Genomic DNA, 8,290 nt, shown 5'->3' on the forward strand with positions numbered 1-8,290 from the left:
TGCCTCTCTCATTTAGTTTTAAACCCAACTCTACTTCCAAAGACGAAAGGTACCAGCCACTGATTTCATGTTACCCTTAATTTCTTTTATGTTAGGTATTTATGGAGAAGGACCAGCAGTCTTTGAGAAGCGCCTCTAGATCAAAAACAATAAACTTCATTTCTTTAAGTAAAAGCTGATGGTCATGTTAAGGTCTTTTAATAGGAGAGCGAAGCCAAGCTAGTAAAGGACATTTTACTTTCCATCCATTTTAGACAAGGCATAAGTTACAGACCAACTGGTATCTAGTCACAAGGTGATGTTCATGATTTTCAAAACTGTAAAGGACAATCTAGGAGAGTCAATGACAAGAATAAAAAAGGATGGCAGGGAGTCCCATACTTTAAAGCCCCCTCTGAAGTGATTTCTAAAATGTGTCATTCAGAGCCCTTGTTGGGAATGAAAGACTAATACTTCCAGCTACTGAGAATGCTTCTGATCGACAGCTCTCACTTTTTATGCCTCTTCAGGAATTGCCTTGGTGGAGCCAAGCCACCTTGACCGAGAGTATCCCTCCTTCCTGGGGCAGCCTGCATCCAACGACCAATCAGTGAGAGTGTAAACAGGCCTGACCCCCTCCCTTCATCAAAGGATGTCTCTGAGGGGCCATCTCAGCTTCTAAGCTCTCCCTGGATTTGGTTGATGCTTTTGTTGGACTTCATCTCAGCCAACTTCACCTTCTGTTCAATTTTGCCTTCCCTTCCAAAGATGTTGATTCTGAAAATATGACCTAGTAAACTCTCTTCATGCCAATCTCCATCTCAAAGTCTACTTCCTGACAAACCAACCTGCTCCATTTTCTTTGACTCCTTGCCTCCTTTCAGTTACCACCTCAATTTTCTGCTAATCTTCACAGCAAAGCTCAAAATATTATTTATATTCTTCATCCATCAATCTGTCAATGGACATTTATATTGTTTTCATGTCTTGCCTATTGTGAATAGTGCTGCGAAGGACAGGGGAGTGCAAATATGTCTTTGAGATCCTGATTTCAATTATTTTGGATAAAAACCCAGAAGTGGGGTTGCTGCATCATACAATGTTTCGATTTTTCATTCTTGCAGGAGCCCCCATATAGTTTTCTGTAGTGACTGCACCATCTTACACCAACCTTGAGCCTATACTTAACACTGCATTGTACACTCAACACTCAGTGAAGAGGGTAGGTCTCATCTTAAGTGTTCTTACAACACACATTCACTATTTTCATTTCTTCACCTTCCCTTTTCTCTTGGATGCATTCCCAGTAGACTTGGTTGCTAGTACTCCACACAAAGGATTCTTGTCAAGGACACTACAATTCATCTTTCTAAAGCCAGTGGCCAAATCTCAGTCCTCACCATGGTTCACCCTCAGCAACACCTGTCATAGTTAAACACTCACGCTCTTCTTAAGACACTGTCTTCGCTTGGTTTCTGGGACCTAATGTTTACCTGGTTTTCCTCTCCGCACCTTTTTTCCAGTGTCTGTTGCGGGATCACCCTCATCTTCCCAATTTTTAAATGTTCAGAAACCGCAGAGCTCATCCTCGACCTTCTTTTCCTTTTTACCTATACTTATTCCCTAGGTCAGGAGTCAACAAGGCTTTTCTGTAAAGGGGCACATTGTAAATATTTTAGCTTTTGGGGCCATATGGCCTCTGTTCCAACTACTTAATTCTGCCATTGTAGCATGAAAGTAGCCACAGACATTACATGAAAAAATGAGAATGCTTGTGTTCCAATCAAACCTTATTTACAAAAATAGGCAGTGGCTAGGTTTGTTCCACAGGCTATAGTTTGCTAACCCCTATTCTAGATAATCTCATCTGGTCCCATAGCTTTAAATATCATGGCTAAATTCCTGACTTGGATATCTAAGTTGTCACTTGGCATCTCCTCTCAAAAGCAAAATCTCTTGATGTTTATCCATTTATCTGCCTCTGCCAACCTATTTCTCTTCCAGTCTTCTTTATATCAGCAAATGGCATCACTCTTCACATCATACTCATACCACCCCACTACCATCTTCTTCCATTGCTGACCAAGTTTAAGACACAAATTTCTTCCACCTGGATTATGTCACTCATGTTCAAGAGACCTATATGCTTTATTTTTTTTAACGCTCTTTATTGGAATGTAATTGCTTTACACCGTTGTGCCAGTTTTTGCTGTACAACAAAGTGAATCAGCTGTATTTATGCATATATCCCCATATCCCCTCCCTCCCGTGACTCCCTCCCACTCTCCCTGTCCTGGCCCTCTAAGGCATCACCCATCATTGGGTTGATCTCCCTGTGTTATGCAGCAGCTTCCCACTAGCTATCTATTTTACATTTGGTAGTGTATATAAGTCAATGCTACACTCTCACTTCATCCCAGTTTCCCCTTCACCCCCCATCCCCCACCCCGCTGTCTCCTCAAGTCCATTCTCTACATCTGCATCTTTATTCTTGCCCTGTCACTGGGTTCATCAGTACCATTTTTTTAGATTCCACATATATGAGTTAGCATACGGTATGTTTCTCTCTTTCTGGCTTAGTTCTCTCTGTATGACAGTCTCTAGGTCCATCCACCTCACTACAAATAACTCAATTTCCTTCCTTTTTATGGCTGAGTAATATTCCATTGTACATATGTGCCATACCTTCTTTATTCACATACCCAGAGAAAACCATAATCCAAAAAGAAACATGTACCGCAATGTTCATTGCAGCACTATTCACAATAGCCAAGACATGGAAGCAAACTAAATGTCCATCAACAGACGTATGCTTTACTTTTGACCCCTCTATAGTCTAACCTTTATATGATGGCAAAAGAACACTTTAAAAAATCAAAATTACATCTTGACATTTTGCTACTCAGTACTGTCCAATGGCTTTCCATCTCATTCAGAATAAATTTCAAACTTCTTACCAAGGCTCAGAAGGTCCTAAATGATCTGGTCTTTCTTCACCTTTCTAGCCTTGTGGTCTATTATGCTTCTTCTTGCAACCTAAATTTCTACATGAAAATTATCCATAAATGCTATTTGATGTGAAAACATTTTTAGATATACATGGTCTTGAACAATTTACCTCCTATTCATCTTTTTCTTTTTTACGAATCTATTAGAGGATATGCTCCCAAAAAACTGAGGGAGTACAGCAAGGAAGGGGAAGACTTAATAAAACTTAAGAAAACTTGGACCAAATGCAGGAGAAAAGAGGAAAAGGAAAGCATCACAATGATGAAGGTGAAAGGTCTCAGGATGACATATAAAAGACCTAGGGAACAACCATTCCACATAGGAGCCAGAAGACAGAGAACGCTAGAAGGGCCGTATTCAAGTTAAGAAACAAACAAACAAACAAACAAAAACCCTAGAACGGATTCAACTAAGTACTGTTTTTGTTCACACTGAAAGGAGCTTTGTGGTTATACTGAAAATACAGACTAATATAATGGCAGGCACTTTAAAAACTAAGCAAATTTTAAAAGGAGGCAATTACCAACTCTAATAAAAACAAATAAAAAAACTATACAAAAACAGAAATGTAATCACAATGTAAAAACTGGTGGCTCAGCTGGGTACAATAATTATGTAACTATACAACTATATTGGAATGAATGCAATTTTAGCCAACAGAATAAAGAAAGTTTGATGCAGTGGCAAGATCTTTCATGTAAGTGTACCAGGGACTCAGAGTGTTTTAGGTATTATTTTGATATAATTAAGCTTGGAAGGTCACGATTAGAGGATGTGTGTAAATGTGTGTGTGTGTGTGTGTGTGTGTGTGTGTATGAAAATATAATTCTTATCTGTTTTAAGGAAAAAGTTTTAAAAAAGGTAAAAAAAGGCTTACAACCATAAAATAATCCAAATTAAAAAAATAAAAAGATACGAATGTTAAAATGTGGCTGCCCTTCTAATAATAATCATCTAGGGTATAAAAGGGAACCACTGCCTATGGTATCTCTTTTCTAAATGTTTTAGTCTTTATAAAATACATAGTATATAGTTTTAATATTTTTTTTAAATTAATTAAAGAAGAACAGAATAAATCTATCAATCAAGTAAGATAATTCTGACTTTTTCTGGACAAGGATAAATTTTCCTCTCCCCTCCCCACCACCATCTTTTCTTTTTAAATAAAAGTTAAATGGTAGAACATGCAAAGTACCTAGTACACAGCTACCCTTCACAAAGACATAGCTAACTCCCTCATCATAACAAACAAGAGGTAAAATTCCAAGTTGGAATTTTAGCTTGGTTCATAGCATTTAGTTTGGCTATAAAAACAAATTAGTTTACAAAAATGCTTGTTTTCATAAAAGCATTGCTAGACTTCAGGAAGGGCAATAGTTCTTCTGCCAGCTTCAATAAAATGGTGACTAAACTAACAGTAGACACTCCCCTCCCCATCCTCAGTCATCAACTTTCTAGCCATCCATCATTTAATGCTCTGCTGAGAACCCTGCAGGAGTTCAGAAAACAATTGCCAACTGACTGTCTTGCTAGGATGAGCTATGGCACCACTAGAGAGAAGGAAGTGAAATTGATTTGTAGGAGGCCAACTTTTACAAAGCACAATTCCACCGGGCTAGTTACAACTATTCAATTTCCCAAATAAAATAAAGGGCTTACTAAATAACAAATTACACTTTCAAAGGAGAAAAAAAAATCTGGCTGTTAGATGATAATGCAATTTTGCTTTACTTTATACATTTATAGACAGAGACTGTGTTTTCCTAAGATGCTGTATTCTGCTTCAGAAATAGGTATCTTCTCTGATGGAATGTATTCTTTCATGAATTAAAGCCATTTTCTCCTTTTCTTCTGGAACTGGTTGATGCTAAAGCCATTTGTGACTCACCAAAACATGATAGCTTGTGACTATTGCTCATAGAAGCGCATATATCTGAGAAACATACTCTTCCAAATATGGCATATTTGGGTTATTTCTGTTACTGCTGATCCTCTCTATTAAGCCCAAGGATCAAAGGCTGTGGGTGACCTTGCTTTAATTCTTATGTTTCTAAGAAAGGGGGTAGGGAGGGCTATTTGCATCCCCAGTCACGATAGGAATGACCTGCCATTAGGAACCAATTATTTTATTCATTAAGAATGCATTGAAGACCTTTTATATATAGGTACTGGCAGATACAAGGATAAAGTGTCAGGATCACTGGCCTAGTGGGGGTACAAACACACACACAGATAACTGTAAAACTCTATGTAAAGGATTGTGAAAGAGAGGCAATAATGGCAAGACTAAGATGAGAACTGAACCAAGCCTGAGACCCTTTGTACAGAAAGAAGAGAGAACAAGTAAGTAGGGTATCCCTTAGGGAGTACCTAGAACAAATCAGGCCTTTGAGAGGCACACTAAACATCTGCTAACTCATTCCAAGAAAAATCCATCAAGGTATTAGCAGTAGTAATAGCACTATTATTATCGTTATTATTATTCCCATTTTTAAAATGTGGAAACAGATGTTTAGAGAGAAGTCACTCATCACATTGGTTACTTCCAAAGTATTAAAGGGCTTAAAAAAAAGCTGTAAAATCTCACACAGGACTTCCCTGGTGGCACAGTGATTAAGAATCCACTTGCTAATGCAGGGGACACAGGTTTGATCCCTGGTCCGGGAAGGTCCCACATACTACTGAGCAACTAAGCCCATGTGCCACAGCTACTGAGCTCACATGCTGCAACTACTGAGCCCACATGCTACAACCACTAAAGTCTGCGTGCCTAGAGCCCATGCTCTGCAACAAGAGAAGTCAATGCAATGAGAAGCCTATGCACCATAACAAAGAGTAGCCCCCACTCGCCGCAATTAGCAAAAGCCCGTGTGCAGCAACAAAGACCCAGCACAGTCAAAAAAAAAAAATCTTACACATACTACCCAGAAGGTCTAACACAAATTCCTCCTGCTGTGACCTCCACAGTTTCTAAGGAGAAATGGAAAATATTTAATTCAGGACAATGTTTTAATTAATTGGAATTAAAATATGCTTTCTGGTCTGCTTGTAATACATACTTGTTATTCACTTAGTGCCTGGTTTAGGTCCTTGGGAATGTATAGATGGATAAGCATATCTCCAGCCTTTGAAAAGAGCATAGGCTATTGAGGGCAGAGCCTGGAACAACAATTGGGTCTTATTGATTTTACCCTCATTCTCTTCATTCTATCTGCAATGCCATCAGCCATCCTATTTTATATACACTTTTATAATAGTCTCCTTACAGCTCCTCACCTCATTCCTTGCCTTCCTTCAATCTGCTTGGTGTAGCTAGAATAATCTTTGAAAACACAAAGTTTCACTTTGCTTTTTAAGAAGGAAAATTAAATGTATCCCTGATCCCATTCTTCTCTCTAAAACCAACAAAATTCAATAAAAAAAGAAACAAATTATATGCTTCTCTCTCATTTTTACACCCCTCTACACACACACACACACACACGCAGTATTATATGTTACAAGGGGTTAGACTGAGCAGGTGAGTCCTACTAGTGGCACTTCTCTCCTATTACCACCAATTTCCCACAAAAAACAATAAAAGAAAAACTAACCTTATTCAATAATGATGTTAATGCAAGAGAAGTCAGCATAGAATCTAAAATAATACAAGAAGAAAGGGGGAAAGGAAATTTACAAAGAAATGATAATTGATGAATACCCTCAAAAATCTTACCACAGATAAAATAACATTTGTTACCAGATACATTGCTGCATTTATAAGATGTAGACACAAATTTTTGTGAATTAAAAGCTCAAAAAAAGATTTAGGGACTCAAGGAACAGCAATGACAATTGTAAGATAAGTGAACTACACAAAAAGATCAAGAAAATAAAAGTGAAAAATATAACCATCACTGAAACCTGCTTTAAAAGCACCATCTCTATGGGTACAGGTAATGTTACAGCTATAGAAGCCTATAGACTTGAGGAAAGTGAGCTAAAGAAATTAAAAGAAAATTTTAAAAAGAATTGGAAAAAAATATTTACAGAAGACATACAAAGGAGATAAAACACACATATAATTGGAGTCGCTGAGAATGTGATCAGGACAAATGAATGAAAAATTAAGTCAAATACCTAAACATGTTACTCCTCTGTTTAAAACTTCATAATACTTCCCATTCCTGACAGAAGGATCCAAAGCTTTACTTTGCTGACACCTTTCTTCATGGTATACCTCTGTGGATATGGTCAGAGAGGTGAAGTAAAGGCCTAATGAGTGTGGTGGTAAGCCACTGAGTGTTCTGAGAAGGGTATGGCATGATCATCTTTGTGCTTTAGAATAGAAAGTCTGGCTGCTGGGGTAGAGAGGGAGAAGGCAGTTCAGATTATAGGAGTCTTACTGATTCTGTCCACCTTAGAATGAAACACACAGTAGACATTCAAGACAAGGCTGTTGATTCAAAATCAGCTCACCTGCCCTCCAATGTCTTCACAAAGGACTTCCATTAGTCGAAAAGAGGGAAGTTTCCTTATACACCATGCAGATTTTTGCACTCAAGAAAATTTCTTTTGTTTCAGAATTCCGATTTGGCCCAGGGTTCATCTGTTTATTTTGCTTTGATTTTGAAGGACAAACATTTTCTCAGATGCATTTTAGGGTATTAATTACAACTGTGCATAACCCATGGTCCACTGCTATACCCCAAGGCCCAACCTCAAATTTTAGAAATCTAAATTCACTCTGTTAGAGCGTGCATATTCTGAGACATTCACAGAAATCTTCTTTTGAGTGCTACCCAAAAATGTTCATCTGTGGAGCTGGTGCCCCAGTCTGGGCTGCATTTGTTGCATCCCACATTTATAAGTTATTTCCTAAATGAAGCCTGAGAGGCCCCCTAATGCTTCATTTAGCTTGGGCAGAGAATTCACCCTGATCTTAGATGGAATTAAAAAGTACCATTTTCCCAGAAGCAACAAAAATTAGACCAGGTATGCATAAACCCTTCATTTCTATGATCTAGAAGACTAGTTTGTTGAAGGTCAAGAGCACCGATTATGTAATCAGACAGTCTATACCACTTACTAGCTGTATAACTTTGCGAAATTTTCTTAAACACTCTGGTTCTCAGTTTCTCCACCTGTAAAATGGAGATAATAATAACATACTCTTTATAGGGCTACTGGGAGTATTAAGTGAGAACATAGTTGTAAAAGTACCCAATATAGTTTCTGATCCATGTTTGAATGCTCAATAAAAGAAAATCATTACTATTTACAAGATTATTATGATTACTATCTCCTGTGTTAATGTATAACT

Source organism: Hippopotamus amphibius, chromosome 2 (assembly GCF_030028045.1).
Source record: "Hippopotamus amphibius kiboko isolate mHipAmp2 chromosome 2, mHipAmp2.hap2, whole genome shotgun sequence".
In the NCBI taxonomy this organism is placed as follows: domain Eukaryota; kingdom Metazoa; phylum Chordata; class Mammalia; order Artiodactyla; family Hippopotamidae; genus Hippopotamus; species Hippopotamus amphibius.